The sequence below is a fragment of the Lactuca saligna genome, chromosome 7 (genome assembly GCF_052625555.1).
Source record: "Lactuca saligna cultivar CGN05327 chromosome 7, ASM5262555v1, whole genome shotgun sequence".
In the NCBI taxonomy this organism is placed as follows: domain Eukaryota; kingdom Viridiplantae; phylum Streptophyta; class Magnoliopsida; order Asterales; family Asteraceae; genus Lactuca; species Lactuca saligna.
The window spans coordinates 56,863,425-56,879,394 of NC_136423.1; the positions used below are offsets into that span (position 1 = coordinate 56,863,425).

Genomic DNA, 15,970 nt, shown 5'->3' on the forward strand with positions numbered 1-15,970 from the left:
GATTAAGAATATGGGCGGCAGTCTCTAAGGCATACCCCCAGAATGAGATTGGTAGCGAAGCTCGACTCATCATGGTACGAACCATGTCTAACAAGGTTCGATTACGCCTCTCAGCCACACCATTCAACTGCGGTGTCCTGGGAGGTGTCAATTGTGAGACAATCCCACATTCCCTTAGATAGTCGAGGAACTCTGAACTAAGATACTCACCACCTCGATCGGATCGAAGCATCTTAATGTTCCTGCCCAATTGATTCTCGACTTCCTGTTTAAATTCCTTAAACTTCTCGAAAGTCTCTGACTTATGTTTGATTAAGTAGACATATCCATATCTACTGTAATCATCAGTAAAAGTCAAATAATAACGATTAGCATCCCTTGTGGCATGTTTGAATGGCCCACACACATCCGTGTGTATAAGGTCCAACAAACCTTCACCCCTTTCACACGAGCCTGTGAAGGGTGACTTTGTCATTTTTCCAAGTAAGCATGATTCGCAACTATCGTCTGACTTTAGGTCAAACGACTCCAAGACTCCATCCTTTTGGAGTTGGCCTATGCGTTTCTTGCTTATATGTCCAAGACGACAATGCCATAATGATGCTTTATCCAAGTTATTATTAGTAGTAGAATCAATACACAAAACATTATTTCCTAAGTTATCTACAACAGACACATCTTCATACACACCATCACAAGGTAATGCTTTAAAATAAAGAACATTATTAAAGAAAGCATCAATAGAACCAACTTCATTATTAAACGAAAAGGTAAACCCTTGTTTGTACAAAGCATGAAAGGAAATAATATTTCTTGCCATTCCTGGCGAGTAACAACATTTATTCAAATCTAAACTAAACCCACTACTTAGCGATAAAGTATAAACTCCAATCTTGGTGACAGGTGAAGCTTTCCTATTCCCCATGATCAAGTTTATTCTTCCTTGCTCCACATCCTCACTTCTTTTTAGTCCCTGCAAGTCACAACAAATATGAATACCACAACCGGTATCAAGGACCCAAGATTTAGAATGGGGTGAGTTATTAGAAATGATAGTGTAAATACCTGCATGGTTGGGTTTGACTTTCCCATCCTTCACATCCTACTGGTATTTTGGGCAGTTCCGCTTCCAATGAGCCTTTTCATGGCAATAGAAGCATTCAGCCTCTTTTGGGTCAGAAGAAGGAGTAATGAAACCTTTCTTGGTTCCACTTGAAGAAGAGCCATCAAGGGTCCGAGCCTTGGTACCCTTCGAAGATCTCTTTCTCTTCCTCCCTCGACTTTTCCCGATTGCCAAAACCGGAGTTGAGTTTGGAGTAGGAGTGATAGCAACCAACTTCTTAAGACCTGTCTCTGCGGTCTTGAGAAGTCCCTGAAGTTTGCTGAGGGTGACCTCTTCCTTGTTCATGTGATATGTCATGCGGAATTGATCATAGCACGATGGTAAGGAGCGCAAAATTATATCTATTGCAAGCTCCTCAGGGAAGTTCACATTAAGCTTCAGCAATCGATCCACATACCTTTGCATTTTCTGCATGTGGCTCGTGACGGAATCCCCGTCCTTCATCATGGTTGTTATCATGGAGCAGATGATTTCGTACCTCTCTTGTCGTGCACTTTGATGGTATCTTTCCATCAAATCTTGGTGCATTTCATAAGGGTAGAAATCTTCATAAGACTTTTGGAGTTCAGTTGTCATTGTGGCCAACATGATGCAAGCCACCTTGGTCGCATCTCTTTCATGAGTATGAAAGTCAGCGATCTCCTGGGGAGTTGCAGTGGACTCATCAATTTCCTTAAGCTCCTTGTCAAGGACATATTCTTTGTCCTCGTAGCGGGTTATCATCCTGATGTTTCTGATCCACTCATTGAAGTTGGATCCATCAAAGGTAACTTTCCCACACAAACTCATAAGAGTAAAGGAGCCATTAGGATTCGAGCCAGAAGCAACATTGTTTGAAGACATCTGAAAGAAGAGAACAAGTTTAGTATAGATCTATGAGAGTCCTTAATAAAACACCCAAATGTAATATTAAGGCTAGGATCCAATCACAATATATTATAACTTAGAAGAGGTATGCCGTAATCCAAGCTATAACATATTTGAAAGGTAGGTGAATGACAATTCACCAATTTCCACCACGAAAACCGAAATATTAGATATTAGGTTTTGTAATTGGTTCTTAGAAATTCCTAGATTCTTTGAGATTCAATGAACTTTTCAAAGGCATGTTTCAATCTCGAGTGTGCCCTCCAAGTTTTGTGACTGGGATACCGAGGATCACAAAACGAGGTGTGAAGTAACCATGCAAATCACTTGGTACCCTTAAAGTTTATCACTCAATCGATGTGCCGGTAAACCACACACGCTCCACCGATACTATAATAAACCTTAAGTCACCCTTTACCTACCTTGTTAAGTCCAAGTTAGTGTGCCGGTTAACCACACACGCTCCACCAACGACTTAGACAAAGTGTAAAGTGTAATTTCATGGATTAGCACCTTATTCACATTTTCCTAAAGTAACTAAGATTGGGAATTTAATAAAACATTTAGTTACTTTATTATATTCATCATACTTTGAATGAGAATTTATAAGTCTTTGTCTTACCCGTTCGGCTAACGACCCTCCACCAGTCAAGCAAGCGGTGGGTGAGAGTAGACACCCATTAAGTCACCATTTTATAGGCAACAACCTTATACCCACCTTATAGAACAGCTTCGTGAATGAGGCGTACTAGCGGTAAGACGACTTTGTTCTTATACATATATATATATATATATATATATATATATATATATATATATATATATATATATATATATATATATATATAATTATTAAATCATCATAATATAAGTATAAGGGTTGAATTTTAACTTTTAAAATTCTAGGGGTTGGAACTAAAGTTTTAACTTAACTTTACTTGTTCTAAAACTTGAGGGCAAGTTTTGTAACTTTCAAAACTTTTCATTTCTTGTAACTTATGAGTTTAATAGAGTAATAAAATGAAGACTCTTCATTTTTCTAACTCTTGTGTTTGTTTTTAATGGTTTTTATTCAAGTGTGACTCTTGGTTTTCCATAACTTGAGGACAAGTTATGGACTCCATTAAAACACATTATGATCAAGAATTAATCTACCACATAGGTTACAAATAATTCCTATGATCATCTAAAACATCATAAGAACAAGAACATGAATATGAACTTATTCATAAATCAAAAAATTACACTTAAAACTTGTAATTTTGATAACTAGTTGTTGTAAATGAATTATCAAAGACATTACACCATCTAAAACAAGTTTTTTCAAGTACCAAAAAGTTTAGGGTAATGTTTCTAATTCATTTCCAGCAACTAAAGTCGAAATTCTGCAACCAGTCGACCCTACTCGCCGAGTGCATGAACTTACTTGCCGAGTTGGTTGAAGATACACGTGAACTCGACGAGTCCCTCTTATGGACTCGACGAGTCCATTCGTAGACAACAAGTTTTTCGACTTTTTCCAACTTTTAAACACAAATAAAAAGCAAACAAGCCTAGGCTCTGATACCACTGATGGGTTTTGAGCATTCTAACACTTCCTAAGTGTACATGCAACCCTAATAACCTTGGATCTATGTTTGTCTAATTATCATGCAAAGTTGAATTCCAAGGTTATATTCCTATCTAGCATACATGGGGAACAATTTTAACTTAAAGTATAGATAGAATAACTTACCTTGTTGTTGTTTGTGTTCCTTGAAACCTTGTGAGCCTAGCACCCCAAGTGTGATGCCTCAAATTCTTCACACAACACCAAATGCTCTTGGAAGAACTTATGAGAGAACACACACTTCTCAAAAATCGGCCAAGCCCTCTTGTTTCTTAGTGTAACCGATTTTGGTGGAGAATGAGATCCTTATATAGTGTTGACACATCTAGGGTTACACCATGTAAACCCTAATGTGTCATGACTCTTCATTTCCATGACCCATGGGTTTGTAACTCCCATGGAGCATCCTATGGGTAGAACCCAACTTGATAATCCATGGAGCCTCTTAGCCCACTATACAAGATATGGATGATTTACATAATCAACTCATATATTTAATTAGTTCTCTTTTGACCACTTAATTAATTCTAAATTAATTATTGACCAAACTAATCAAATAATATTATTAATATATTAGAACTTATAATATATTAATAATCTCCAAGTGTTATTTCTCTCATTTAGTCTATCCAATTGCATGGTGCCATGCAACCCAAATGGACCATGCCGGGTCGGGTCAAGTACATACCAGAAATAGTTATGGACTTAGACACCTTATCCAACAGTATGTGCATCATATTTCGAAATAAGCTGATTGGTCTCTAAATCCAAGCATAGTTGAGCTCCAGGAGCTCAGATCCACTACCTTTATGAGCCCACATTGCATATAAACCTTAGATCTACTCTTTTGGTGCATTTTGAACCCTAAAAACCTCATAGATGGATATTTACACGTAAAGTTGGAAACTTTACGTGTTATTCATGCTCTAGGAGCCCAGATCTTCGAATGACATGGACTGGATTCGAGCAAAATCGCATTTTTAGCTCTTGCATGGAGCGGACTCGGCGAGTCGCTCATCTGACTCGGTGAGTCTAGTCGCGAGTCTTCGGGTTTGTCCCCTTTTTGTTATGTCGAGTCGTGTGGTGAGTCCAGGAGGGACTCGGTGAGTTGGAAGCCAAAACTCACCCATAGTGGAACTCAGCGAGTCGATGCCCAGACTCGGCGAGTTCAAGGCAATCTCCTTAGATCAAGATCATACTCGGCGAGTCACAGTATAACTTGTTCATCGGATGAAGATGAACTCGGCGAGTTGTTCATACAACTCGGCGAGTAGGATGAAGGACTTGAACATCAGTTTGGAAGGAGAACTCATCGATTCGACGCCTAACTCGACTAGTAGAAACAGAATTCAGGACAGTCGTTTGGACATGGACTCGGCGAGTTGGCGAGCCAACTCGGCGAGTCGGGTCAACTGGAAGTTGACTCTGACTCTGTCTTAGGGCATGATCAGGGGTAAATGGTCATTTTACCTAAAGGTCAGTTAGCAATTTTTGACTAAGTGTTTGGTGGGAATACAGCAGGAGGATTTCCGGAACAGCAGCAGCAACAGTCAGACTATTCCCACGAAGATCAGCAGCTACTCCGAGGTGAGTTGCCTTCCAGTAGTGGTGGCTCTAAGGCCACAATGCCGGCTCACCAGTAGGAGTTGTATGTTAGATGATTGTCTTTGTGATATCATCTTGGTTTGCTACTACCTAATATGTTATATGTTGGCATGATATGTTGTATGTGATAGTAGTAGAGTTCGGTTGCTAGGACCGAAGGGTGGTCAGACACCCCAGATATGTCTGATATTACATTTGTGATATGATATATGTGATGGTAGTAGTAGGGGGTGAAATAGTCCCCGAGGTTCGGTTGTTAGGACCGAAAGGTAGTCAGCACCCCAGAATAGCTCGACATGGGTAGGTCAGCACCCCATAATGGCTTGACATGGGTAGTCGGCACCCCAGAATGGCCGTACCGGGTAGTCAGGCACCCCAGAATAGCCTAGCAGTATGTATGATATGTATTGTATGATATGTGGTACGATGGGGGAACTCACTAAGATTTATGCTTACAGTTTACAGTTTTGGTTTCAGGTACCTCTTCATCGAAGGGGAAGGAGCTGGCTCGGTAGCGGCACATCATGCACACACATTGGTTTCCGCATTTACTAGATTTCCCTGGGATTTATACTCTGATGTTTCGATTGGTTGTATGACTTGACTTTTGAACATGGTCTATGTTGTGATGTAGTTTGGTCAAACAATGTTTTTATTTATTAACATTTTCTAAAGTAATGTTTTAAAACGAAATTTTTGGACGTGAAAATTGGGTCGTTACACATAAGCCCAACAACCGAGGAGAAAGGAGGGTACGAAGTCCCCTTTATTTCCATAAGTTATTCAAGGATATCGGGAATGCGAAAGGCACTTGGCCCAACTCGCATTTGACTTTTCGACCTCACTAGCAGTACTAATGGACCATTAGGGCCCAATAGCACAATAGAGCTATTAAAAGTCCTTTTACATGTAATTGTGTCATAGAAGGCTCGTTAACATTTAAGCGCGTTCCCTTCGGGACCAAAGATCATGTTATTGGGATAGCAGGGCCCAAAAAACACGATTTGAAACTTTCAAGCCCAAAGATTGAATGTTGACTCCTGGTAGTTATCACGCGTTTATTGAAATACTATGGTTTATTGATTTTTGTTTTGTTATTGATTCGAGACCGAATCTATTCGTTTTGTAACGATATTGGTTGTTGAGAGTGTATTTGTTTTTACATTTCGTTGGTAGTCGTGGATATTGTATTTTGTCTTAATGAATTAATTTGTTTAAAAGTAAGATTTTTACCTTTTCACAACCTTTCTTTTATAAAAATATCACTTTTAGTCCTTTATATAAAAGAATTTCATTTTAGTCCTTAAAACATTATTTTGACACTTTTGTATCATAAACTGGTTGAAAAGACATTTTTAGCCAAAATTTATTTTGTAAACAGCTTTAGTCCTTCTAGATTGATGTTTTCTCGATTAAAACCCTCAATTTCGCAACTTTGACAGTTTTGGCCCAAAATAGACAAATTTTACATTTTTGATCCTTTTTGAATTTGAAAAGCATTTTTGACCATTGGAATAGTTTTATTACACTTCAAATCCCCTGTTTTACAGAAAATTTCATTTTTAGCCCCTCAAATTTAGAAATCTCGCATTTTGAAGCTTATTGGGCCGAAAAGCCCAAATTTAGCCCATTAAATTCGAAATTTACATTTTAAGCCCCTCAACAATGTTGATGTTCATAAAATTTATTATAGAAACTGTTTGGACCTTTTGACCCTCCAGAAATTTGTAATTTGTCGGTTTGGCCCCTAAGTTTTATATTTTTGACATTTTATGTCCAAAAATGGGTTTTATGTTCAAGTATGTTCATCCTAACCATATAAACTATTTTTCTTGACTTGATTAGTGTAACATAGTTTAAGTTATGTTTATATCCTTCCTCATATTTTAGATCTAAGTTTTTACACACTTTTTGGATAACATATTCATCACAAACACATGATATCACACACATACATGCATCAAATCACACATAGCATACATTTACACATAGATCTACACATTTACTTGTATTCTCCCCCCATAAAACTCATAAAAACCAAAAAGAAGGGGGTATGAAACTCACCTTGAGTTGTGGATCGGTTTTGAAGAAGAAAAGAGAAGAGTTTGTTGTTATTTTCGGTCCTAGCAACCTTTCTTGGAGGATCTCGAACTTAAAGAGCTTCTAAGGTGCAAGATCACAAGATTGAATGGATTTAGAAGAGATTTTTGATGAAATGAAGTGAGTTAGATCATAGATTTAACATCAACTTACCTTAAACGATGATTTACTTGATGAAAATCCTTAGACTTCAAGCCAAATTTTTGAGATTTTGGATGAACGAGAGTGGATGATTCTTGAGTGGTTTAGAGGAAATTTTGTTGTGTGTGTGTGTGTGTTTCTCTTGCTCTCGGCCGAAGAAAAAAGAGGGAGGGGAAGAGAGGGGATTGATGAGATGTTTACTTGGGTGTATGGGATTTGCATGAAGAACCATTAAACAAAAATGAGGTGGCAATGAAAAAATTCAACTCTTCTTCCTTGGTTGGGCTTGGGCCAAGAATGGAGAGGGAAAAAGAAAAGGATTGGGCCTTGTATGCTTAAGCCTATTTCATGGTTATGTTAACTGATGTTTGGCCCAAATAAATATAAATATGATTTTTATAACTTATAAGGGCTAAATTAGGTTAACTATGGCCTAATATGGTCCATTTAAATAATTTATTTCATTCTAGGCCCAATATGGCCCAAAATATTGAAATAAATTAAAGTGGGTCCAATTAGAGCCCATTTAAGAGGTCTAAGCCCATGATATTCCAATTGGAAGCTTATTGGTCCATTGGGCCCAATAAGGAAGTCCTTGTCCAAAATGGACTTAAACAAGGACTTCTAGGGTTTCCAATTATTTGTTGACTATTTGTAGTGCATGTATGAAGTGTTTGGTTGAAATTTTGTTGTCATAGAGTAAGCATCATGCATGCGTTCATGTTTTTGATTCATAATTGACATAAGTGTTGTAGTTACAAGGCACCAAAAATTTCTAGTTGTGACATCGATAAACTACTTTATAGACTGTATGATCTAAATGAAAGTCGTAGTATTTGTTAAACTGAGATTTTTCATAAAAAGAACGTCCAAATCTGACTTCGTATGAGGAAGTTGTGATTTTTCTAAGATTCGATATATCAATATACAGCTAAAAACTCAAAATAAACATCAAGTGATTTTTATTCAACACAACCTAAAGAAGAATCGAAGGTCTCGTCAATAGTAGTACAAGGATACAAAGACTAACGAAAACGGACGCTGGATGAAGAAGTTATGAATTTTTAACGGACTTATCTTGTCCCGACCTGTTAAAAATATAACTTTAAAAATAAATTCAAAATTAGCCAAAGAAGTCTACATGAAAGTTGTAGAGTATAATCTCACCTACGCATGGATATAAAGAACGTCAAAAACGGAGCTTGTCTGCGACAGCTACGAATTTTTGAAGCTTATGGCCCAAATATCAAGACTAGTTTGAGGAGGTACGCCTCGCGTAGAGGCTTACGCCCTGCATTCGCGTGGCAGGGCCTTGGATTTACCATGTCGCCCGTCTTCGCATGATAGCCATATAACAGACACGTCTGATCCACATGCCCTTTCTTCGGAGAACCAGACGCGTATCTCATACGCACCGCCTAGTAAAGTGCTTCGAACCCTATATAAGGGATGCGAGGCTGGCCGTATTTTGGTTGCCATTTTTCAATCTCTTTCACTCTAAAACCCCTATCTAGCCTACTTTTAACCCACAAAGTCCTAGTATCATCCCCGACACCCGAAGCAAGTCCCGAAGCCCGAAGTTCCTAAGAAAATCATCTTTCTAGTCAAAACTCTGCCCGAGTAAGGCCCGGTTTTCAACTAAAATCTCTGATTTCTTCAAAGAAAGTCATATATAGAAACGTAGTGTTGCCCAAATCAATATTTATCATTCGATTATTTCACGGTGAGTTCAATATATAGGAACTATTGTATGTTATGTGTTATATGTGTTATGTGCTCTTTCGTGTTATTATCCCGTGTTATTATTTCGTGCTATTATGGTAGCAAAGTTGTACCTTTGACCATGTGATCAGTGGAAGGACTTAGATTCACAGTGGCATTGGTATGTAGCCTCTGACCATGTAGAGCATGTCTCGTAAGAGAATGAGTTCTATCCCTATGACATTGGCAAAAGGTAAGATAGGGCTAAAAGCCTGAAATCTACCAAAAGGTTTAATCAGAAAGTATATGTCTTATGTGCCAATTGGATGGAAGCTTTATGTAACACCCATAATCAGAAAGACCAACAAAGGAAAGGAAAAACCCTAGGTTAAAGGGGTCAACTCGTCGAGTCCAGGGTGGAACTCAACAAGTCCGAGCGGGATCCGGGTCGAAGAGTAAGTGACCGACTCGACGAGTCAGAAAGTGGACTCGGCGAGTCCGGTCTGGATTGGTAAACCCTAAGTTCGGGACTTGGTGCCCTATTTAAATGTCTCATTCTCTTCCCTGAGGTTCATATATAGTCTCTCTCACCCATAATACTGAACCCTAGCCACCATATCCATTTTGAGCAAGATGTAGCCTTGGTGAAGTGATTTGAAGCTTAGAAGAGAAGGAGGTTCATGGTGGTGCAAGAGGAAGACTTGGATACATAGTTGGTGTGACTTTTCAGATCCTTTGAGGTAATAAGCTGACCTTATTACATTTAGATCTATCTTATGGTTGAGATTTGGGCATTTTGAGTATGGAGGAGGTTTATTTCGAGTTTGGAGTAGATCTGAGGTTGCTACCTCAGATCTAGGCTATTAAGGATCCAGAAAGCCATTATGTTTATGCCAGTAAGTTGTTGGTGAAGCCCCTTGGTCACAAACCCTAACCCTAGAGTGTTTTAAGCCCATATCTCTTTGGTTTCACGTAAAATTTGCAACTTTACATGAGGAATAGACTTGGGAAGGATGGATCTATGAGTTGGAGCCCCTGCATGGCTCGAAAAGCCAATGTATGGATTAAGAACTGAAGGGACTCGGCGAGTTGCATGAAGATGGGGATGAACTCGACGAGTTGGAAGAACAACTCAGCAAGTCTGTTGAAGATTGTCATGGACTCGGCGAGTCTGTTCTTGGACTCGGCAAGTCAGGTCGCGAAACACTAACTCCTTCTGGTTAAGGCTCAGATCAGTGAGTTGAATGGTGACCTAGTGAGTTGTACAGGATGGGACTCAGAGATCATTGAACTCGACGAGTCTTGGGCTGACTCGATGAGTTGGGTCGCATTATGAGATTTCTGAGTATATGCACTCGACGAGTCAAAGGACTAACTCGGCGAGTAGACTCAGCTAGAAAGATTGACTTTGACCAGAGTTGACTTAGTTTGGATTCCAGAGTTCAGTTGGAACTAAGTGATATATGTATTGATATCGGTAGCTCGGGGAGCTAGTGGAGCAGCGGTTCTGAGAATTTTCGGTCAGCAGCAAGAGGGATTATCAGCAAGTTCAGCAGTGCAGGTGAGTTTCCCTTTGTGTGAATGGGTCTATGGCCACAATGCCGGCCCATGTAGTTATGAGTAGGAAGACTCGGGGGTTAGCCCTAGGCATTGTTTGCTAGTATGATATTCCAGACCAATGTTCGGTGTCGGGCGGGTGCCCAAGGAATGGTTTGCATGATAGAGTATACTTGTGTCTGTGTGATCCATGTATGTGCCTGGTAGGAAGGTGAGTGTAGGCGAGGTTTCGTATCTCACTAATAGCAGAGTATGGACAGTGTTCCGTATCTCATTAGTAGCAGAGCATGGGCGAGGCCCAAGATAGGCATAGAGTGAGTGTGGGTGTGGCCCCGTATCTCACTTACCATAGGAGCTTGGACGGGGTTCCATGACTCACTAGTGACAGGACAGGGGCGAGGCCTAAGGACAAGAATGTAGTAGGGTATGTTCAGTTATGTGTTATATGCTATTTTGTACTATATGTGGTTAACGGGCGGGCCCAAGAGACATGCGAGGCCTAAAAGAAACAGATATGTATCTGAGCGGGGCTCGAAGCCAGGCGGGGCCTGGAGTGGCGGGGCCCGAGGTAGGGGGTGAGGCCGAGTATATGATGTATGTGTTTGTGTAGGGTATGTGGTAGGTTGGGGAACTCACTAAGCTTCGTGCTTACGGATTTCAGTTTTTATTTCAGGTACTTCCGGTAGCGGAGGGAAGAGCTCGGGGTGATCGCATGGCACACACCATTGCTTAGTCAGCGTGGGATGTTTTACTCTGATAATAAAATATGTTTTGGAATTAATACTCTGAGTTTATGTTATGACTTATGATACGTTTTTTTTTTAATATGGCTTTGATAATGATTTAAAGAAAAAAATTTGGTACGGATTTTTGGGACGTTACACTTTATTGATTTATCAAGTATTGAAATTGTTATGTCTCATCGATTGTGTGTCTTTGAATCAAATCATCGATTGATATGGAATGCTTATCACATGATTCACATATCCTTTGTTGATCCTTGTTCCTCTTTGCTTCCGCCATATTGAAGTATATATATATGTCATAACGTTGTATTATATCTATTATTGAACTCACTAAGTCAGTGGCGGACCTTAGTGGTGCCCCAGGGGTCCTAGGCCAATGCTCCGACGCCGGCACGTAGTGTAAAAAAAATTAATGTTTTTTTAATGTTTTTTCTATTGGGTGCACCGGTTTAAAACACGAGTGACACTACTAATATAGATTTATTTGGAAATTTTTTTAGTGTCACCCCTACGAAAATGTTCTGCGTCCGCCACTACACTAAGCGGCACCGCTTACCCCTCTCAGTATTTAACAACTGCAGGTAATAAGCATCCATTATTCATATACTCCTAATGAATCCGTTCATATATTGAACTTTCAGTCATGGTAACAGAGCACTAGTTTAAGTGAACTAAATACCTCGTACTAGTATTTTAGACTTAAACCGTCGAAAGTTCAATATATGAACGGATTCATTAGGAGTATATGAATACAAACCATATGAAAGATTTAAGTAGAGTATTGGGTAGTGATAAACCCTAGTATTCTAAAATATTAAGTTACTTCAAAAAAATTTATAGAATTAATTTAAGTGAATTAGGAATTTTGAGAAATTCTAGACTTAAACATTGATTGTTAAGTGATGATGATACGATGTGTATCTAGTATATTTTAGGTTGAATAACTAAATAGACACAAGCACTAGAATATTTTAGAGATATGCCGTGTATTCTAGTATGGCATTTGACAGATTAAATAAGAGGGTGAAAAGTGACAACAAAACTATTCATTTATTATAGTAGATAAGAAAAATAATGAATTACTAAAAGTTGATTTTTTGTTTTATCTTTTAAATTTAAATAAATAAACAAAATAAACTAGTGAGCTTTAATTTGAGAATTTTGAAAATTTATATTCATTTATTACTATATTTATTGTAATTATACATTAAAGTATTATATGAAATTTATTAAAATAGAAAAACTCATAAAGTGACATGTGGAAAAGAAATTAATTCAAAATAACTACAAAATAACATTTGACAAATTGAATGAAAATGTGATATGTGGCGAAAAAACGTTTATTTATTAAAATAGATTAAATAATTAAGGTTTATCCTTGATTGATCTTCTAAAAATATTAAAAGAAGAGGTGATGAAGGTTGCTATACATATTTTGTTCCCGAGTGTGTGACTATGTTTTATCATCAATATAATTTTAAAATCCTTTTATTGTCGTAATCAAATTCCAAAAATTAGGGCATCAAAATTTTAGTGAAGCATTGATTATCATGTATAAAACACCAAATAAAACATAGATAACAATAACTTAAATTAAACCATGCTTTTATACCATTCGTTGAATTTATAGGCATAATCACATGATCAATTCAACATATACTTTATAAATCTTAAACTAAATGAAAAACATTTACTTGGAGAAGATGATATCAACTGATTTGGAATATAACAATTCCATGATTCTTTTTCACTTCCCATAATGATGTTTTATCAATCAATTTGATGGATGGGTAGCACACATAAGATCATGGTGTTTATATGGAGAGAAATAATTTATGTTGGATGAGATGAAAGCAATTTAGATTCGATTTCACAATTGTTTGTTTAATTTATCAATTACATTGTATGTCTTCTTAGAAGACTCATCGATACCTGTTTGGTATGTCTTCTTAGAAGACTCATCGATACCCGTTTGGATTAAACTTATACCTCTAAAAGTTGTTTGCTTCGTTTGGCGTGCATGTATGGGTCGTATCCCCACAACATTGGCTCTTGTTCGTAGAGGTGTTCTGGTTGTAAATCTCGCTTGCCCGTTTTACCGGTTGGACCTCAAGGAGACAGATCATACATTGTTTTGTTGCCCCGCCATCAGTGATGTTTTTGCTTGGATTTTCAAGTGGTGTGGTTTATCGGTGCAAGCTTTTCCAATAGTGTCTAATTTCATTGACTTCGCGGCTAACTAGGGACATTGTCCCTAGAAGAGAAAGATATTTCTTGCTATTTGCTATGGCCTCTTGTGGTGCACAAGGATTGACCAGGAACGACATAATTTTCATACAGTTTCGCTTTTCCCTCTGTTCTTTGGTGGATAATGTGATCACTATCGTGTATAGTTTTGTTAAACATAGAGGTAATTTTGGAAACTGTAATTGAGCAAATTGAATTTGTTGCCCTTTTAACATTTTGTAATTTTTTTGCTTTCCCTGCCTTTTCTTTTTTGGCAGTGGTTAATATAATTTTGTCGTTTCTAAAAAAAAAAAATTATACCTTATGAAAAAGTTATAGAATCACACATATTTACTCCTTTAATTAAAAAAAAAAATCGTGTCCATCTATATAAGTTTAAAAGCATAAAAAGATTACAAAATAATTTGATGATCACATTAATAGGTTATTTTCTAACAATTCAAACAAAAGTTTTTTTACACATGCACGAATGTGTTGAAGCATATAATTCGGTGCTTACAAAGTACCAACTCTTTTCAGCTTCATCTTTCAAAGTCATAATCTATCTGCGTCGTTTCATATATATAGATGATGATAACGGGGGATGTCTAGATACCCACGTTCTACATTTGGTTATTGTGTTTTCTTTTGTGAGACAACCTTATTTACTGGTCCTCCAAGTGACAACCTATTTTATCATAATTAATTCCTGAACTAGTATCTCGAGGTTGCACAGATGTAGGTTACACAATCTTCTTCTTGAGCTACACTGCACACTCACCACTGCATCATTATCTATTGTGACAATGTAAGTGTTATTTAGATATATTAATTTTGTTCGGGAAAAAGTGGCTTTTGAAGAATTATGGGTCTTACATCGTCGTGATATCAACTTGTTGATATCTTTACAAAAGTATTACCTTGTTTTCTTTTTAACGATTTCCAGGATAGTCTAAGCGTTTGAGGTCCTCCAGCTAAGACTACGGAAACTATTAATCATTATCTTAAGTAATTATTAAATAATTGTATTTGTAGTTGCTTAGGACTCGAGCTATATATCGCATGTTAGGAAACATCTTGTATATAAATAGTTTATAGCTAGCGTTGATTAATGAATGGATCAAGGCATTCAGTCCAACCCCTCAACCCGTTTAATTTACCACTTACAATCGTCATAATAGAATATAAATATTTGGTAGCTTATTATAATTCGAAAAATTAATCCCAAACTCATTCCTCACGTGCCTTGGAGATGGAAAATATGATGAAAAAACACAAAGGAATTACAAGAAAAGCTACTAATTTGAGTAAATCTTCGGTTTCTTTTGAGATGACTCCAATTCTTGACCAGTCTCCACTATACCTGAAATTTTCAACAAGATTATATATATATATATATATATATATATATATATATATATATATATATATATATATATATATATATATATATATATATAACACGTTTGCAGTCTTAAACGAAGGTAAGGAGAAAAAAAAAAGATAGATTAATTACCCAGCATCAATGAATCCCAATCCAAGAACAGCAACAGCCGCTTGAGAAACAATCTTCAATGAAGAATTGAGCGTTGACTTTTGAGAAAAGTTATCCTTTTTTGCCATTGAAATTCTTGGTTTTCCATTGATGTTCTTCTTCGCCTTCACCTTCACACAGAAGGAAGAATAAAGGGTGGTTGAGATGACACTTTTGTGTGTGGTCAGCATTTTGCAATGTGTTTGCTTTGATGTGGCAGTGTGGTGGTATATGTATCATGCCTAGGTGGTTGTACTACATGCATAGATGATTGTAACATCAACATTGTAATTCAACAACTTTCTTTACATTACATGGCTGACAAAAGACTAGTGACAATATTGAAATTGAGTCCATTTATCTAGTATTTGCAAGTATATAAAAGTCGTGAGAATAGGGTAATTTCATTTGTTATATTCTTTTATAACCTTTTTCCTATAATATATTGAAGTTACATAAGTTATATTTTAAAAAAAAAATGCAATTTATAGTCACGAAATCCAAAATCATTGATCTCCATATTCATTAAATATGTTTAAATACTTTGTTCATCATTCTATCTCATTATTGTTTAGTTGAGTTCTATCCATACACATTCTATACATTCTATCGTCTTTAATTTTATTCTAATAAAAATGTTTTCTACAAATGTCTCCTTTCTTTTCCAATTCCACCATGTGATTTTGATTTTTGATTTTTGGTTTTTGGTTTTTTTTTCTGTTTTGTTTTTTATCGTTTTTAATTTTTTTTTTAATTTATAT

General features: G+C 37.1%; 1 long non-coding RNA gene across 1 annotated transcript; it reads right to left on the reverse strand.

Moving 5' to 3' along the window:
• Positions 1-14,783: 14,783 nt before the first annotated feature.
• LOC145005537 (uncharacterized) lies at positions 14,784-15,533 on the reverse strand. The gene is made up of 2 exons (XR_013662598.1): positions 15,192-15,533; positions 14,784-15,038 (listed from the first exon to the last, which is right to left on the reverse strand). It is a non-coding gene; the product is annotated as an uncharacterized LOC145005537 (long non-coding RNA).
• Between the last annotated feature and the right edge of the window lie 437 nt (positions 15,534-15,970).